Source organism: Hordeum vulgare, chromosome 4H (genome assembly GCF_904849725.1).
Source record: "Hordeum vulgare subsp. vulgare chromosome 4H, MorexV3_pseudomolecules_assembly, whole genome shotgun sequence".
Lineage (NCBI taxonomy): Eukaryota > Viridiplantae > Streptophyta > Magnoliopsida > Poales > Poaceae > Hordeum > Hordeum vulgare.
Window position 1 is genome coordinate 178,280,435 of NC_058521.1, and position 10,542 is coordinate 178,290,976.

Here is a 10,542-nt window from a genome sequence, read left to right on the forward strand (position 1 = left end):
TTGAAGAATATGATATAGATTTCATCAAACTTGAATTTCATCACATAAAATAAATTTGAGGACATAATGAGGACGTGTGAAATGATAGATCATTTATCATTCTTTAGCTTGCATCCTATTAAGCAATTTCCTCGGGTCTCCAGCAAATTCTTCGCATGATGACTTTCATCTGGAGACTTGGCCAGCAGAAGTGATTAGTTCGATGTCTTCTCCACCCACATCTGAAGGGGTGGTAAAGAGTTCATCATCCTCCGAGCACCATATGAGAATTTAAGAATTGAAGCTAATGCACTTCTTTTCCTAGGCGGGGGGGTTAGAGTACTCAAATGAATAGGCAGAGAAATTCTTTGAGGAGTTATGAACATAGTGATTTGAGGAATAGTGCACATATTCATGTCCCTTGCAGTTTCCCTGTGTATCAGAAGCATTAGTGCGAGTACGAGCATAGTTTTGACCATTTGAGGAATTTGATCCTCGTGCAGACTTTGGTCCACCTGAGGAATTTGATCTAGGGTTCCTGTTCTGAATTGGTGGTGTCGTGAGGACATTCACCTAAAGACTTTCTAAGCTGCTTTTGGGAACCCAGGTTTTCCTCAGGGGTGGTCCATTCCTGCAGTTAGTTCCAACATATCTAGCAAATACTTCACCAGCTTGAATTTTGAACAGTTTATAGTTAGAGTCAAAAGGCTCATGAGAGGAATAAGACATTTCACATGCAAAGCTTGTTAGTGTGGATGGATCAACATGAGGTCCTTTTGCAGCAACCCATGAGGTTTTGGGGAACTGCTCAGGTTTCTAGTATGACCCACAACTTCCAGTTTCCTCTCAAAGGCAATGCCCTATTTCCTCGGTTTCTGTTCATAATCTTCTTTTTGAGCACACCGCAAAGGGTTTGATGCCCTTTGAGACTTTTGTATATGCCTATCACATACACTTCCTTCAACCCTGCATTTTCATGAGTAACATTTGTGGTTTCTCAGGTGAGGAATTGGTTACCATAGGAAAAGTTGAAGAATTTGTAGCTATAGAAGCATTTGAAGTTTCAGGTGAAGAATTAGCAGTTTCACGTTCAATGGATTTCACACATGGTGGAATAAAATCTTCCTGAATGGTATTGATCTGTTGAGCAAGCAATGACCATTTTCCATTCGAAGGTCATCATTGGACATTTTCAATTTCTCAAGATCTAGTTTCCTTTGAAGAAATTCATAGGAAAGCTTCTCATGATCACCCAAGAGTGTACCATAACGTTCTTGAAGACTATCAAATCTAGAGTGAAGACATTGAACATATTCAGTTAGGATTTGAGTATGATTCATTTCATCATTCAACAGGTCGTCGCTTTTGTTTAGCAGTTTCTCAAGCTTTTCAATAACACTTTGTTGCTTAGTGGCAATGTTGGCAAGTTTATAGTAATTGGGTTTTTGCTAATTATCGGGTTCACGGTCACTAGAATGAGAAGAGGATGTGTGGCTTGGTACCTTTGAACCTTTTTCCATGAAGCAATAGGTGGGAGTAAAGTCATCATCATAGTCATCAGTGTTGTTGACGTTGTCATTTTCTTCAAGGTTGAACATGGACTTGTTGACGAAAGTGGTATCAAGTGCCACACTTGCCACACCAGACTCTAACTCCACTTCAGAACCTTCCTCTTCATCACATTCCTTAGATTCTTCTTCAGAATCCATTTCCTTGCCAATGAGTGCCCGAGCCTTTCTGAAACTGGTCTTCTTGTGCGATGAGGACTTTGAAGATTTCTTCTTTTTCTTTGAATCGTCAGAACTGTCATCCTTGTACTTCTTCTTCCTCGATTCCTTCACCCAATGAGGACAATCAGCAATGTATTGACTAGATTTCTTACATTTATGGCACGCTCTTTCTTGTAGTCCTTAGGTGAAGATTCTGATTTCCTCATGTATCTTCTTGAAAACTTTCCGAACTAGCCACGCCTTGAGAACTTCTGAAATTTCCTCACGAGCATAGCACGTTCCTGACCAAGTTCTTCAGGACCACCAAGACTACAGTCAGAATATTCTTCTTTAGATGAGGAAACAGCCTTTGCCTTGAACACATGATGTCTTGAATAGCTTGGACCATAAAGGTCTCTCTTCTCTTCTTGTTGGAATTCATGAGTATTGACTTTCTCAAGTATATCAACAGGATCAATCATCTTGTAGTCTCTTTGTTTTTGGATCATTGGTACCAGTGTGTCAAATGATAGATCAAGAGGTCGTAGCAGTTTCTTCAGAACTTCATGGTCAGTGATGTCTCTGGCTCCAAGAGCCTGAAGCTCATTGGAGATGTCAGTGGGGCGATCAAAGGTATCTTGGCAGCTTTCATTATCTAGTCTGTTGAATAGGTTGAAGAGATTGCGAAGAACATCAACTCGAGAGTCACGTTGTGTGACTATGGACAGCCTCTCCCAGATAAGCTTCACAGAGCCCAAAGCACTCACTCTGCCATACTGACCTTTGCTCACATGGGCACGGATGATATTCTTTGCTTGTGAGTCGTGTTGGTTGAATCTCTTCACATCAGCGGTAGTGATAGTTGAAGTGACTGAGGGAACACCATTTTCCATAATATACCAAAGATCGTTGTCAATTGCTTCAAGGTGCATTTGCATCTTGTTCTTCCAGTAGAGAAATTCCTTTCCTTCGAAGGTAGGACAACCCGCAGTAACCTTGATCATACATGCGGTCGACATAACTAAAACTCCAGGCGATTAAACCAAAATCACACAAAACAAGGGAGTACCTTGCTATGATACCAATTGAAAGTTCGTTATATCGACTAGAGGGGGGTGAATAGGCGATGTTTACAAATTCATCAGTGAGGAAATTCCTAGTGAGGAAAGTCCTCAGTCATGAACTATGTGTAGTGGAGATAGTACTTAAACAGATATGCAAAAGTGACTACAGCTAAGTACTCAGAGTGAGTTGACAGGTTCGGTCTGCAGAGGTCACATAAATAGGATACGCAGGTGATGAATAACTCAGGTGAAGAATTTGAGGTGACGAATTCAGAGAAAGTCTTCAGTCAAATTTTCAAACAGTAGAGATGAAAGTCTTCAACATGCAATTGAGGAAATGAAAAGAGTTGAAAAATAGAACCCGTAGCTCGATGAAGACAATGGTAGATGACCCAGTTCCAACTGATGTGACAGTTGTATGTCTGGTTTGGAGCGGCTTGGTATCAAAACAAATGGACACACAGTCCCTACTGTAGTCTCCTTAAGCTAAGGACACATAGTCCTCGCACAACACTCATGGTAAGTCTTCAGGGCAAACTTCCAAACCCTCACAAATTGGTCGCGCGGCGATCCACAATTGACTGCTGAATGCTCTAGACCACGACGCCTAACCGTGTGGAGGATGCACAGTCCTCAAAAGTAACGAGTGTTGGTTCCACATAGGAACAATCTCTTCAGTGATGCTCAACCACTTTGGGTTTTGGGTTTTGTTTTGGGTGTTTGGGGTTTTTCCTCACTTGATGATTTTCGCTCAAAGACCTCGAGGAATTGGGTTTCTCTAAATAATAAGTATGAGTTTCCCTCAGAGCAGCCAACCAACTAGTGGTTGTGGGGGCGGCTATTTATAGCTTGGGAGCATCCCGACATGATATGACATTATTTCCCCGAATGATATGACCGTTGTGTGGATAAGATTGGGGACACGTGGCGCGTGGCGTAGTAACGGTCGAAACTTTCAACAATGAAAGTACTCATGTCTCTCATGTTCTCACTTGGAGGATTTGGTATGTGTAGGTTGTTTGAGCATCATGAGGAAATCCTTTCCATAGTTTTACCTCAACCCCCTTTAATAGTACGGTGTTCCTATAACTCAAGAACAAAGAAAATGAAACAGAAATAGTAAATGTTCAAGCTTCAAAGTCTTCAAAGCATTTTCTTCGGGACACACAGAATTCCTCATCTTCAATGTCTTTATGAGGAATAGCAATTTCTTCGCTATCAAAGTGTTCAAGGAATGACCAAAGTCTTCACCAGAAGACATACATTTTTAGGGGTCGATATTCTTGGAATAACTCTAACTCCTCAGCGACTTATAGAGCCTGTGTCCACTCACAAACATATCAGTCTCTTAACCTATAAGTCTTCAATCCACCAAAATCACTATGGGGCACAAGATGCACTTACAGTGTAGACATCAACCTGTCTTCCCAACAAGAGGTGTCTCCAAGTCATCAAATCATGGACCACTGCTGCCAACTCAAGATCATGAGTGGGGTAGTTTTCTCACTTGGCTTCAACTACCCAGAGGTATAAGCTACCACTTTCTTCTGTTGCATCACAAAACCACCAATACCTTGGAGAGATGCATCATAGAACACTTAGAAAGACTTGGAATCATCAGGAGGAGTCAAAACCGGAGCTGAGGTGAGCTTCTCCTTGAGTGTATGGAATACCAATTCATACTCTGGATACCAGACATATTTTACACTCTTCTGAAGAAGGTTGGACAAAGGCTTAGCAATCTTGGAGAAGTTTTCAACGAACCTTCTGCAATAGCTTGCAAGCCCGAGAAAGCTTCGAAGCTGCTTCACATTGTGAGGCGGCTCCCACTAAACAATGGCTTGAACCTTTTCAGGATCCACCTTGATGCCCTCGGCAGAGATGATGTGCCCAAGGTACACCACTTCATTGAGCCAAAAATCACATTTTGAGAACTTAGCATAGAATTTATGCTCTCTTAGCTTATCAATCACAAGCCGGAGATGTTCTTCATGCTCTTCCTCGGTTTCCGAAAAGACTAGAATGTCATCAAGATACACCAACAAAAACTCATTCTTTAAGGGAGAGAAGACATAATTCATCATCCGACAGAAAGCCAGGGGAGCATTGGCGAGACCAAAAGACATCACTGTGTACTCATAAGAGCCAAAGCTTGTCCTGAAACCAGTCTTGGGAATATCTTCTTCACGAATGCGGATGTGATGATAGCCCATCCGAGAGAAAATCTTTGCCCCTTACAATTGGTCGAACGATTCATCGATGTTGGGAAGTGGATACTTGTTCCTCATTGTCTGGTTATTCAATGCATGGTAATCAACACAAAGTTGATCCGTGCCATCCTTCTTCTTGAAAAACAGAACATCACAGCCCCAAGGAGAAGAACTTTGTCTGTTCGGACCCAGACGTTCCTGTTCATCAAGCCGCTTCTTCAGCTCTTTTAGCTTTTGCGGGACCAAGCTTATAAGGATGCTTGCAAATAGGTTCAATTCCTTGCTCGAGTTCAATCACAAGCTCTACTACCTGGTGAGGAGGCATTCCTCGCAATTCTTCTGGAAAGACATCTTCATAGTCACACACAACAAGCACTTGAGAAATGGCTGAGATTTCACCCTTCTCATTCAGAGAGAATAGACGAATCGTGTCAACGCGAGCCGCGAAAATGATCACGTCTTCAAGGATGAGTCACCTTGACTTCTTTATCTTCACAATCGACAAAAGCCTTGTTCATCGCGAGAAAATCCATGCCAAGAATAATATCAATATCAGAATTGCCAAGAACAGTTAGAGAAGCCAGAAAAGAATAATTGCCCATCTTGATAGAAGCATCTGGAACAAACACCCGAGAAGTCATTTGCATACCCGGAGAAATGATTTTTAAAGGCTTAGGAGTGTCCTTTTTTAGTAGATCATGCTTAGCAATGAAAGGCCTTGAAATGAATGAATGCGAGACACCAGTGTCAAATAAAACCTTTGCATGAAAAGAATTAACCAAGAGATTACCCATGATCACATCTAATGACTCCTCTGCTTCAGCTGCATTCACCATGTTCACTCCTCCTACCTTGGGATTATGATTCACCATTGCATTAACTAGGGGCCTGATTGGAGGAGGAGGTGGAAGATGCCACTAGTTGGTACACTTGTTGGAGTAGTGGCCCTTCTAACCACACTTGTGACAAGTCACCTCTGACAACAGACAGAAGTGAGCTGGAGGAGCTCCTGATTTAGGTTGTTGAGTCTTGTGCTCGAGAGCTGGGTTAGGTTGGTGGAAGATCCACGACCACCAAACTGCTTGAACTACTATGGCTCACGAGGCGGAGGAGAAACCCAGAACTTCTGCTGCTTTGGGACAATCTGAGCTGAGGATGAAGAGGAATTGGAGTCCGTGAAGCGCTTCCTTGAATTATCAACCCTGAGCGAAGCAAACTCAGCCCTAAGAGCTAAGTTATAGAACTGATCAAACACAGGAGGGTTGTGAAGAGCAAGAGAAATCTACAAATCTTCTTTGAGACCACCTCGAAACTGATAGATCTTGCTTTTCTCATCTGGAATATCCTACTTTGCATAGCTTGCAAGGTCGTGGAACTCAATGTTGTAATTCTACACCGATGCGTTTCCTTGCTTCACACACCTGAACTTCTCACGCATGCCCTCAACAAAGTTTGCCAGAATATGATGAGCCGTGAAGTCACGGCAGAAGTCATCCCAGCTGATCATATGATCATCTCTGAAATCCTTGAGATGCTACCACCATTCGGCTTCCTGGCCCTTTAGCTGGAAAGTAGCAAATCTGACATAGTCCTCAGTCCTGACATTACTGCACTTGAAATGCTTACTCATGTCATGTAGCTAATCATCCGCATCAAATGGCTGCTCACAAGAAGTGAAGGACTTGGGCTGATTTTCTAGGAAGTGATTGAGATATGCCCATTGTTGAAATTCCCATGATGGCCTTGATTCCTTTCTTGCATAATTTGAAACAACATCTGAGTGTTTGTATTGGTCACGACCATCAAAGCTTGCCACGCCTCTTGAGGAGGAGGGGGTGGTGGAGGGTTTGACTGCTCCCCATCACGACCCGAGTTCTGGCGAGTTGCTGGAGCCATCACAGAGATGGACAACAACATTAGACCACAGATGAAAGATGGAGATAATAAGCTGAATCAAAGGATTGAAATATTGCAACATGAAGTCTTAGCAATTGCACTCGAACTAAAATTAGTAAGAATGCTTCCACAAAATTATTGTGGACATCATATGATTTGAAAGCCACTTGCAATTGTCAAGTTTGAGCTAGAATTGTTCGGAACAAATGTATATCCCAACATACATCCGATGAAAGAATTTCCTAAGTTACTAATGGAATTCCCACCTAAGAACTTCCAAAAACTTTTTTGATTGTGCAATCCGGTTGCGGGTTTGGGAACAAACTCAGTGTAATCAACTACACCTTTCCTGCAATTTTTCAAAACACAACTGGAAAGATCTGCGAATTCATCTACCTCGGACCCTCGAAAACACATCGATACTATGTATAGCAGTACATATGAACTCTCTCCACTAGTACTGGGGATGCCGGGATTCTCTCGCCACTACTCGTACTGAAGAAATTTCGAACATCCTCCGTCCTAAGATAATAAGAAATCTGAATGATAACGATGTGCACAAGAATCCCCTAGAGCTCAACTCCCCGAAAGAAATCAAGTCGGACAGGAGGTACCAAGACAGAACTCCGTCACATCGGTATCATATAGATTCCAAAATATATGCGTGATCCTAAAAAAAATTGAGCTAGAAGTGGAGTAGAATTAAAATTCCTAAGTCATGAACCTCACCACAGCAGGGAAGAGGAGTAGAATCAAAGGCTCCTACGGTCATAAGGCTCAGATTACCTACTTGTAACGTCCAAGATGGGACACTTTCCATATTTGGGGACGAGGCCTTAATATGGAAAGAGGTGCATTTTAGCGTTACGCAAGTATAGAAATCACTGCATTAGATACATGAAGGGATGAGTATATGGAATGGATTACACTCGCCACAAGTTAAGTTACAAGTCACTCAACAATTTATTTCATATCATGCCAAAATTCAGGGTTTGACTACGGCAAGATAAATGATAAAATTGCAATGAACTGTCTTGCTATGCCTAGGAGAGGAACAAGGGCCCCTAATCATCAGGGTACGTCATGTACATGCGCCCACTGCCTTCATCAAACTCCCACCGCAATTGCGTACCATCAAAAGTCTCTGGATCAGTTGTACCTGGTGTAATAGCCCGAGACCGATGCTCTAGAAGATTCCCCTTTTATTCCATTGTCGCTGTGTTAATTATTTATTTTTCGCATTCATCATCACATCATTTGCATCATCCACATTGCATCGGCACTCCGTTGTCGTCAGTTTTCAAAACTGTGTCCGTTATTAGTTGCCAATTCTCTCTATTTTTATCGTTGACCGTTTTGAGACCAACCACACATGCACACGCCCGCGGCACCAACTTGTAATGCCCAGGGTGCGATCCTATCCTTATTTTGGCGTGAGGGCCTCGACAGGGATAGAAACGCATCTCGTCGTTTCGCAAGAATGGATATCGTTACAAGTACATGTACTGAAAACATGAGTGTAAGGAGTTGGCTTACATTCACCACAAGCTATATCAAGATCACATTAATACAACAATATACAATCATCATGTAGAAGAGGAGGGTCCGTCTACGAATGAAAACAAACGATAAAAGAACGATGCCCATCCTTGCTATCCCAGGCTGCCGACCTGGAAGCCATCCTAGATCGAAGAAGAAGAAGAAGAAGAAGAAATTCCAAATAGAACAATCATCGCGCTCATGTCAAAGTAACTCTTTACCTGTACCTGCAACTGTTGTTGTAATAATCTGTGAGCCATAGGGACTCAGCAATCTCATTTCCAAAGGTATCAAGACTAGCAAATCTTAATGGGTGAGGTATAGTTAAGTGATGAGGCTGCAGCAAGCGACTAAGCATTTATTTGAGGTGGCTAACTTATGAGTACAAGAACAAAAGAGGGGGAAGATGTACCCGCAATGGACGTGTATTAAGGATGATCAAATGAATGATCCTTAAGACCTACTTACGTCTTACATAACCCCATCGTGTCGTCGATCGGCGAAGGAGCTCACGAAAGAGACAGTCACAGTTTCGCACTCAGTTGGCACGTTTTAATTATGCTTACTTCAAGTTATCTAGAACCGGATGTTAAACAAAGTTTCCAAGTTACCACATGACCGTGTGCATGGCTTTCCAAAAGATTTAACCCTGCAAGGGTGCTCCAACTAGTTCATCACAAATTACCACAAGCCGCATAGAAAACCTCAATCATAAAACTTGTGATGTCCTCAGATTCCTTAGTGGAAAACATCAACTCTGAGATAACCCAGAGCATCAACGGAATCCCGATGCCCAAGATATTTCGTAAAAGGTAAAACAACTCCAGCAAGGCCGCCTGACGTGCCTACGATCCCGATAGGAGCCGTGAATCTCGTTCTCAGGGCACAACCGGACGAGCGCAACATACAGTGGCATGATAGAGATCTCTCGAGTTGCCCCGGGTTGGCCCCGCACACGACTCTAGTTTGGACCAACACTCATAAGGAGCACTGGCCCGGGGGTTGATTAATTATCCGCGGGTGCTGACGGGTCCCTATGCTTTTTATTAGTTATTAGGAAAGTGCAATACCAAAGTTGGGCCTTGTCATACCAGTTTCAATCTAAGACAAATTATCAAGGGAGTACCCATAACAACCCCGATCGTGTTAGGAGCGCTTAATTGTGGTATATAACACCGGTAGCCAAAACTAAGGCGGCAAAGGTGGAACAAAACACCAGGCTAGAAAGGTCGAGCCTTCCATGTTTTACCAAATATATAAATGCATTAATTTAAATAGCATTAATATGGTGATATAACAAGGAACCCATGTTATCACATGGAAGCAACTGCACCTGCAACTACCAACGCTATCCAATGGTGAAGCAAGTGATATCATAGCCAATCAGTGTTTTGCTAGGTTGTTGAAAGGTTGAATGTTTTCATGGAAATGTTGAGAGGCTGACATCTAACAGGTGGTAGGCAGCGAGACATAACAAAAGAAACAAGGCAACTAGCATGGCAGGTGGGAAATGGTCATCTTGCCTGAGATCCTGCTTGGAAGAAGAACGAATCCGTGAAGCAGAGGAACCGATGTAGTCGAACGGATCCGCACATTCTGACACGCTTGCAGAACTCTAGCGAGAAGAAGCAAACCAGAAACAAGAATCAACATGCAATATTCACCCCGGCATATGCATGATAAGATGTAAAACCTAATATGATGCATGTCCATTTCAATTATGCAGGGTAAGGCATGGTAATGCACAACAATCAAGCACTACACATTAAGTGAAGCTCAATATGCAACTCATTGCATAATGAAAAAACTCCACATACGAATTATTTAGTTCACTCCCGTTTAGGTACACCGCAATATTAAATGTTGTTTAAATATGGCACAAGGTGAAGCACAAATAAACTACCTATCTAGGCATTTTAAATGAGGTCGGAAACAACTTATAGCATCTCTGAAATGACCCCATACGTTAATTAAGAAATTTGTCCTGACCTGGCATAAACATATTTTATATTTGTTAAACTACAAAATAAATTCCTTCACATGAAACTACACATCATTCTAGTCGGTTTACATATATAGCTCATCTCCAACGGAGCTACGATTAACTAGCTATGAATTAAATCATTTTTAACACGTTATCATGCA